Source organism: Nannospalax galili, unplaced genomic scaffold (assembly GCF_000622305.1).
Source record: "Nannospalax galili isolate Female #2095 unplaced genomic scaffold, S.galili_v1.0 scaffold45, whole genome shotgun sequence".
NCBI lineage: Eukaryota > Metazoa > Chordata > Mammalia > Rodentia > Spalacidae > Nannospalax > Nannospalax galili.
In genome coordinates this window covers 5215409-5223808 of record NW_008355775.1, presented here as the reverse complement: position 1 = coordinate 5223808, position 8400 = coordinate 5215409, and the positions used below count along the sequence as shown (strand labels likewise).

Sequence of the window (8400 nt, the reverse complement as noted above, 5' to 3'; positions counted from 1 at the left end):
TTAGAGCATGAGGATGTGCACCTCCCTTAGGACTAAAATCAAAGAAGGCATCTAAACGGGAGTGCAGAGTTGGGAACCAAGTAGCTGGAGGCACTACTTGGGAGATCTGAAACAATATATTAGCTCCTATCACATCTTGGAGGACCCAAGTCAGATTCATAGGTTGGTGTGGGCTTTCCAGAGCAGGAGTGGCTATCATGGGGAATAGAGTATATACAGTCAACAGTTTGAAAATCGGGTGAGCTTTAGCTTGAGTGGATTGTTGGGATCCTTTGAAACTCTCCATCCTGAAGGTGGGGATGCGCAGTCCTCTACAGCAAATGGGTCAGCTGGCTGTACATGTGTGTAGTGGATCCATGATGCTACACCACCCACTTTGAGGGCTGTGGGGGTGGTCAGTAGGATGACATAGGGCCCCTTCCACCATGGCTCTAAGGATCCTTGCCAATGCCCCTTAACATAGACCCAGTCACCGGGTCAATATTGATGAGGTTCTGGAGGGGGTCCTGTCTCAGAAAGAGCACGTACTTTAGGCCATACATGTTTATGGGACCATTGGGCTCCCCTGAGGTTGTCCAACAGGTCCCAATCTTTAAATTCAGTAATCTTCTCTGCCTGGAGGTTAGGAATAATGGGAGGGGACATTCCAAACATGATCTCAAAGGGGGCTAATCCCATCTGGTAAGGGAAGTTACATACTCGATAGAGGGTGAATGGAAGGAGAGTCACCCAGTCACCACTAGTCTCTAAGGTCAGGAGTGTTTCTTACTCTAAAAAGGGCAAAGGGGAGAAGAGCCACCCAGTCTGTGCCAGTCTCTAAAGCTAATTTGGTTAGGGTCTCTTTTAGAGTTCTATTCATTCTCTCTACCTGTCCTGAACTCTGAGGTCTATAAGCACAATGTAGTTTCCAATCAATCCCCAGAACTGTGACCAGACTCTGACTTACCTTGGACACAAAAGCCAGTCCATTATCTGACCCTATCATCTGTGGAAATCCATACCTGGGGAGGATGTTTTCCAACAGTTTCTTTGCCACCATTTGAGCTGTTTCATGTTTAGTAGGGAAAGCTTCAGTCCATTCTTAAAAAGTATCTACAAAGACTAGCAAATAACTGTATCCGTACCTGTCAGGTTTTACCTCAGTGAAACCAGTTTCCCAATAGGCTCCAGCTTTTCTCCCTCAAAGTCTGATTCCTGGGTTTCTAATATTTGGCGCCATTGACAATGTCTTTAATCTTTAAATTGCCATCCTTGATTTTTACTTTGGCATGTCGAATGAAGTCCTGTGTCCTCTTGATGCCCATGTGGGAAGATCGTTGTATTTTTGTCAACATTTGTTTTCCTAATTTTTCCGGGAGGATCAGCTTCCCTTCTGCAGACCTCCACCATCCTTCCAGGCATTGGGTCCTCAGTAGTCCCTTTATCTATTTCAGGTCTTCCCCGGTGTATTTGGGCTTTTCGGGGAGGTTTGGGTCACCTGGGTCAATTAGTGTGGTGACCAAAATTGAGTCAATTTGGAGGGCAGCCTGTTTAGCTGCCTGATCCGCTCAATTGTTTCCTTGGGAAATTGGATCGTCCCCTTTTTGATGACCTGGGCAGTGGATAATTGCCAATTTCTTTGGCAGCCAGAGAGCCTTCAGCAATGTTAGGATTTCTTCTTTATTTCTGACAGTCTTTCCCTCTGCCATTAATAAGCCCCATTCCCGATATATTGCCCCATGAATGTGTGTGATGGCAAAGGCATATCAGCTGTCTGTATACACATTAAGCTTTTTGTCCTTTCCCAATATGACCGCCTTAGTTAGGGCAATAAGTTCAGCCTTTTGAGCTGAAGTGCCAGTGGGCAGAGGCTCTGCCCAAATGATGCTGGTTAATGATACTGCAGCTGCCCCTGCATACCTCTCGCTGTCCTGGACAAAGCTACTCCTATCAGTGAACCAGGTTACTTCAGCATCAGATAACGGAGTGTCTCTCAAATCTAATTGAGTACCATGGACATGGGCCAGGATTCTGGCACAATCATGCAGGGGGCATCCAAGTCTGGGTCTGGCAAGAGCGTGGCTGGATTTAGGGTAACTGGTACCTGGAAGGTGATTATAGCAGGATTAAGAAGTAATGCCTGATAATGAGTTATGCGAGCATTACTTAGCCATCTGTCGGGGGCTGCTTTAAAACTCCTTCAATTGCATGTGGTGTGGTAATGGTCAAATTCTGGCCCAAAGTCAGTTTGTCAGCATCTTTTACCAGTAGTACTATGGCAGCAATAATGCGGAGACATGGGGGCCAGCCTGCAGCCACTGGGTCCAGTTTTTTAGAAAAATAGGCTACAGGACGGTGACATGGACCGATCGGTTGGGTCAAAACTCCTTTGGCCACACCCTTATTTTCGTCCACGAACAAGTGGAATGGTTTAGTCACATCAGGTAGCCCGAGGGCAGGGGCAGACAGTAGGGCCAGTTTTAATGCCTCAAATAATTGTTGGTGAGCTTCTGTCCAGGAAAATTTTCCTGGCCTTTCCTTAGTGGCCTCATAGAGGGGTTTAGCAATCTCTGCAAAACCTGGTATCCATAACCTGCAGAACCCGACAGACCCTAGGAACTCTTGTACTTGGAGTGGGCTCCTCAGGGTAGGGATCCTGAGGACAGTTTCTTTTCAGGCCTCAAAGAGCCAGCTCTTACCTTCTTTGAGTATATAAGCCCAAGTATTGGACTTGTTATTTGCATAGTTGGGCCTTTTTAGCAGAGGCCCGATAGCCCAGGCTTCCCAATGTCTGCAACAGGTGTTCTGTGCCATCCATGCAAGCCTCTTGGCTGTCTGTCATCACAAGTAACTCATCCACATGCTGAAAGAGACTAAGGTGGGAATGCTGAGACCAATATTCACCCAGATCCTCATGTATTGCCTCATCAAAAATGGTCAGTGAGTTTTTAAATCCTTGAGGAAGCCTAGTCCACTTTAATTCCCCATTAAGTCCTTTGTCTGGGTCATACCATTCAAAGGCAAAATAGTCTTGACCCTTCGGGGCTAAGGGAAGGCTAAAGAAGGCATCTCTTAAATCTAGAACTGTATACCATTGATGTTCTGGCAGGAGTGCACTTAATAAAGTATAAGGATTAGGCACTGTAGGGTGAATGTCCATAACCTGTTTGTTCACTTCCTGAAGATCCTGCCCCAGCCTATAATCATTGGAATGGGGCTTCTTTACTGGCAGCAGGGGGGTGTTCCATACTGACTGCCAGGGCCTTAAAACCCCTGAATCCAATAACCTCCTGATATGAGGAGTGATGCCCAATTGGGCCTCCAAGGACATTGAATACTAATGAATTCTGGCTGCATCAACTCCTGGTTTTAGTTCCACAAAGATTGGAGCCTGATGTTTAGCTAACCCCAACCCTCTGGTTTCAGCCCGTGCTGAGGGGAATCTCTCCATCCAGGCCTCAATCATCGAATCTGGTGTCAGGGCGGGTTCAAATAAACAATATTCATCCATCAAGGTAGTGGTCAACACATGGATGGGCTCTCCTGATTTGTTTAATATTCGGGTACCTTCTGACAAGAAATGTATCTGGGCTCCCAATTTTGTCAACAGATCCTGCCCCAGCAAGGGGTATTGGCATTCTGGTATGACCATAAAAGAATGGGATACCCAGCCCATTCCCAAATCCACTGTTCTTCAGGTAGTCCATGGATATTGTTTCATTCCCGTGGCACCCTGGACCCATGATATTTTGTTTAACAGGAGGCCATTGGGCTTGAGGAGCACTGAGTGTTGGGCTCCTGTATCCACCAAAAAAACTGGTGGGTTTCCCCTCCACCTTTAGGGTTACCGTAGGTTCGGGGAGGGGGAGCAAACCCCTAGTTACTATCTCCTGTCCCAAGGTTGAGTACCTTGGTGTGGCTTTTCTTATGGATTCATTCTCTAGCCCAATGGCCTTTTCTTTACAATATGCACACTGATTTTTCCCTAGTCGAGGTCGCCCTCTTTTCTGAAAGTCTTCCTTATCTCCTTTCCCCGATGCTATCTGTCTCAGATGCCTCCACCGGTCCTCTGGATCCACAGTGGCAGCCAGCAGGATCCTTGGCCACAGTTATTAAATCCCTTAAGCTCTTCTGACCCAGTCTCTCCACTCTTTGGAGCTTTTTCTTTATATCCAGAGCCGACTGGTTAACAAAAGCCATGGCTACTGCCGCTAAATTATCTTTGGTCTCTGGGTCTAATGGAGTGTACCTGTGGAAGGCATCCATTATTTACTCCAAGAACGCAGCTGGGCTTTCATTTAGTTCCTGACTACTACCGTATCCCTTTGCCAAATTAGTTGGCCTACAAGCAGCCACTTTGAGACCTGCCAACAGAGCCTGGTGGTAAACGAGAAGCCTCCCCTTACCTTCTGCAGTATTATAGTCCCAATCAGCCTGGGTCAGTGGATAGGCAGCATCAATCAGTGTCAGGTCAGTAGTAGGGACACCAGTATTGCCAAGAATTAACTTCCTGGCTTCTGTTTGGATATGTTCCCTTTCCTCTGTGGTAAACAGGACCTGTAATAATTGATGACAATCATCCCAAGTGGGTTGGTGTGTGAATAAGACAGTTTCTAATAAATTAATAAGCTCCTTAGGATTTTCAGAAATGGGAGCATTCTGGGCTCTCCAGTTGTAAAGGTCACTAGTGGCGAATGGCCAATAGTGATGGGGCTGGTTGCCAGCCTCATCTGCGGGGATGGTGACTCTGAGAGGTAGAACAGTAGAATCTGGACCCTCCAGTATTGCTGCCCTTCTACTCCTAGTCCCCTGAGCCAGTCCCCCCCTGTGCCTGTGAAGAATATGGTACCAGGGGTGCTGGTTCCAGAGGGGGTACCTCCTGTGGAGGAGGTGGATAAGGAGGGGGAGGAAAAATTAGATCTTCTTCTGTGCTTCCCTCTAAGACATGGTACAGTGATGGTACTGATGGTTTGATTTCAGGTTTAGGTGCTTTCTGGGTTGTCATTTTCTATTCTGCAGCCATTAGCACCTCAGTTTTCTGTAAAGGAAGAAAAGACTTGACCCAAGCAGGGAGGTTATTAACTAAATCTCCCCAGACTATTATGTATGATATTTGATCCAAGTGTCCCAGACGTGGTTGAAGAATAATTTTCTCAACCAGGTTAATGACAGCAGGATCAAAGATCCCCTCCAAGGGCCATCCCACATTGAAAGTGGGCCATTCAGACCTGCAGAAAGTGGGCCATTCAGACCTGCAGAAAGTAATTAGTTTATCCTTCCTGACAACAACAAAGAGTTATGAGCTCAAGTCTTAACCTCTCTAAAATGTGCAAGAACCAGGTCCAGGGGTGTAGAGGGAGTCTGTCCCATTGCATCAGTCTCAGTCACAGAGAAATAGACAACCAAAGACAAAACAGAGAGCCAGAAAGACACACAGAAGGCCAAGTAACAAATTCCCTTGCTCATGCAGAAGAAAAACTGAAAGTAGGACAGCGGCAAACTGCTGTGCCACGGGAGCAACCCGCCTTGTCCTTTCACAGAAATCAACAGAGTCCAGGATCCTCTGTCCCCTCTGCCAAGGTCTGGATCATCTTCCAGACCTCTGTGGTCATGGTCACATAGTGCCTCTGCTTCAATTGCTCCTGACCACACTGTTCACAAGTTTGCCTCGAGGCTCAGAACAAAAGCTAGGACAGACACAGACAGGTACAACTAGAAACAAACAGACACTTACCGGCCAGCCAAGAACACTCTGGTTTGGGAGTCCCAGGCAGTCTTGGGGATCCCAGACGAGCCTCCAAGATGTTGTGCCCAGTTCGGGAGACCCCCAAAGACCACCAAGGAGCCAACCGATGCAAACACACAAGAGTTCTTTCATTGTTGCAAGCTTAAGCTTGGGTCCAGTCTGTCACCAATTCAGTGGATCTCAGATGTGAGACCCCTTGCTTTGGGAGACAGAGGTTTTTATAGGTTTATTTCAGCAAGTTCAGCAAGTAGGGGAGTAGGGGATCTTCAGCCTGGCAAACATCTGATTGGTTGCATCCTAGTGCCAAACCATAAACTGCTAGCTTCAGGAAATCTGAAAAGACATCTGGACTTTTAGTACCTCCCTGTCCCTGGTTAATTGACCATTGGCGGGGGAGTTGTTCTCTATCCATTCCAGGTATTGTGGTTTTTCTTGGAACAGGGCCCTGGGCTGGATCAGTCCTATGGAGGTTTTATCCAAGATGGAGTCACTCAGGTCTCTCACTGGTAGGTTTCAAGTGAAAATTCAGAAAGTGAAGGATTACATAAAAGATACAAAGGTCTCTGATCAGAATAAAATAGAACAGTGGATTTCTCACCACCTTACCCTGTTAATATGCTATTTTATAATGTTCTAGCACAAATCTGGCCATTGTAGAAAATTGTTTAAAAATATTTCTTATAGAATGGGCATGGTGGCACATGCCTTTGATACCAGCACTCTGGAGGCAAAGGCAGGCAGGTCTCTGGCTTTGTGGCCAGCCTGGTGTAAAAGATTCTCACTGGTGTGCCACTGTCCATTGAGTGTTGTTGTTTTTCAACAATTGTAGTTTTCTAGAGGAAATTATTAACCATGAAATCCTGTTTAAGTCTCCTCTACAAGGAAGCATACACCAATTCAGTTGACACTGGTCTTTTATAAAGCTTCACATTATGAAGAACTAGATGCTGATGTGTGCATTCTCTTTCAATCTTAAAAATTAAGTGTTTTTTTTTATTATTGCTTCTCGGACTTTTGGTTAAGATCAAGTATAGTATCTGTTCTTATCAGTTTAATATCTGCTAAAAAATTAAATGGTTTTGCTAGGTATAGTGCCTTTAATCCCAGCACTTGGGAGGTAGAGGCATACAGGTTTATGTGAGCTACAAGCCAGGCAGGGCTAAAGAAAAAATAAAAAACTTTAGTTATGTAATAGCAGTCATAGCTTTAGCCTTTTAAGGAAACACTCCATTTTGTCTACTTGTATTTCCAGTCTATTAATCCTTTTCCAAAATCTTGCAATCAACTGGGTTTACTATAAGGTCAATATGGCTGAAGCAGGCTTAGTGGATGCTATCAAAAGGAAGCTTAGGGGCTGGAGAGATGGCTCAGCAGTTAAGAGCACTGGCTGCTCTTGCAGAGGACCTGTGTTGGGTTCCCAGCACCCACATGATGGCTAACAACCATCCTTAACTCCAGGTCCAGGAGATTTGACACCTTCTTCAGACCTTTGTGGGCATTGCATAAGACATGCAAGGTAATACACTCATACACATAAAATAAAAATCACAAAATATTTTTAAAATATTTTAGAAAAAGAAAGGGAGCTTAGTACTGAAGATTCCTGGGTCAAGGCACAAACACACTGTCCAGATAGATGTTGAAAGGAAAAAAAAATGTATAGAACGGTGTTGAGTTTGTGTCTCTCACAGACCAGGATGGAGGAGTATGAAAAGCTGGAAAAATGAAGAGCACAAGTCCTTTTAAGGAGATGACTGTTGAAGGCTTTAAGTCTTCCCAGAGACAAAATTAGAGAATCACCAACCAACTGAGAACCTATAAAACTGAGCCCAGAAGAAAACTCTGACCTTTACATTACAAAAACTGGACATTAAAGATAAAAATAATTATACAGTTCTATAAAAAAGAGTCCTCACATAAATGAGCCAGGATAGATTATTTTCTTAGAGGTTGCACTCAATCACGAGAAGTTACAGAGACGTTTTCTCTAGAAGAATCTAAACACAGAATAATATAAAAACAAACCCAGAGCTGGGCATGGTGGCACAATGCCTTTGATTCCAGCACTTGGGAGGCAGAGGCAGGCAGAAATCTGAGATTGAGACCAGTCTGGTCTACATAGAGAATTCCAGTCCAACAGGGGCTGCAGGGAAACCTTATCTCAAAAAAAAAAAAAAAAAAAAAAAAAAACTAAACAAAATCCATTTGTTTGGTAATGAATATATTTTATATTTTACACTCAGTGGAAGTCTAGAAATAATTTTATAATAAGTGCCACAGGGGCTGGAGAGATGGCTCAGTGATTGAGAACTCTGACTGTTCTTGCAGAAGACCCGGGTTCAAATCCCAGCACCCACATGTCAGCTAACAACTGTCTGTAACTCCAGTCCAAGGGATCTGACAGCATCTTCTGTCCTCCACCGGCATTGCATGACACAGGTGCACTTACCTACATGCAGGCAATACACGCATACACATAAAATAAAAATAAAATATTAAAAAATAAGTGTCACACTAAATGATTTAAAATCTTAAAGGGCATAGCTTACTATGATAAACAGAATGTTCCCATTAAAGGAAAAGAATCAGAATTTGTTTAAAACATAAAAATTTGGGCTGGAGAGCTGGCACAGCCGTTAAAAGCTCAGACTCACCACCAAAAAGCAAAAATTCAT

At 44.6% G+C, this 8400-nt stretch overlaps 1 non-coding gene across 1 annotated transcript; it reads left to right on the top strand.

The window, feature by feature from the left end:
• The first annotated feature begins 6723 nt into the window (after positions 1–6723).
• LOC115067713 lies at positions 6724–6913 on the top strand. Its single transcript, XR_003847083.1, has one exon. It is a non-coding gene; the product is annotated as a U2 spliceosomal RNA (small nuclear RNA).
• The last annotated feature ends 1487 nt before the right edge of the window (positions 6914–8400 follow it).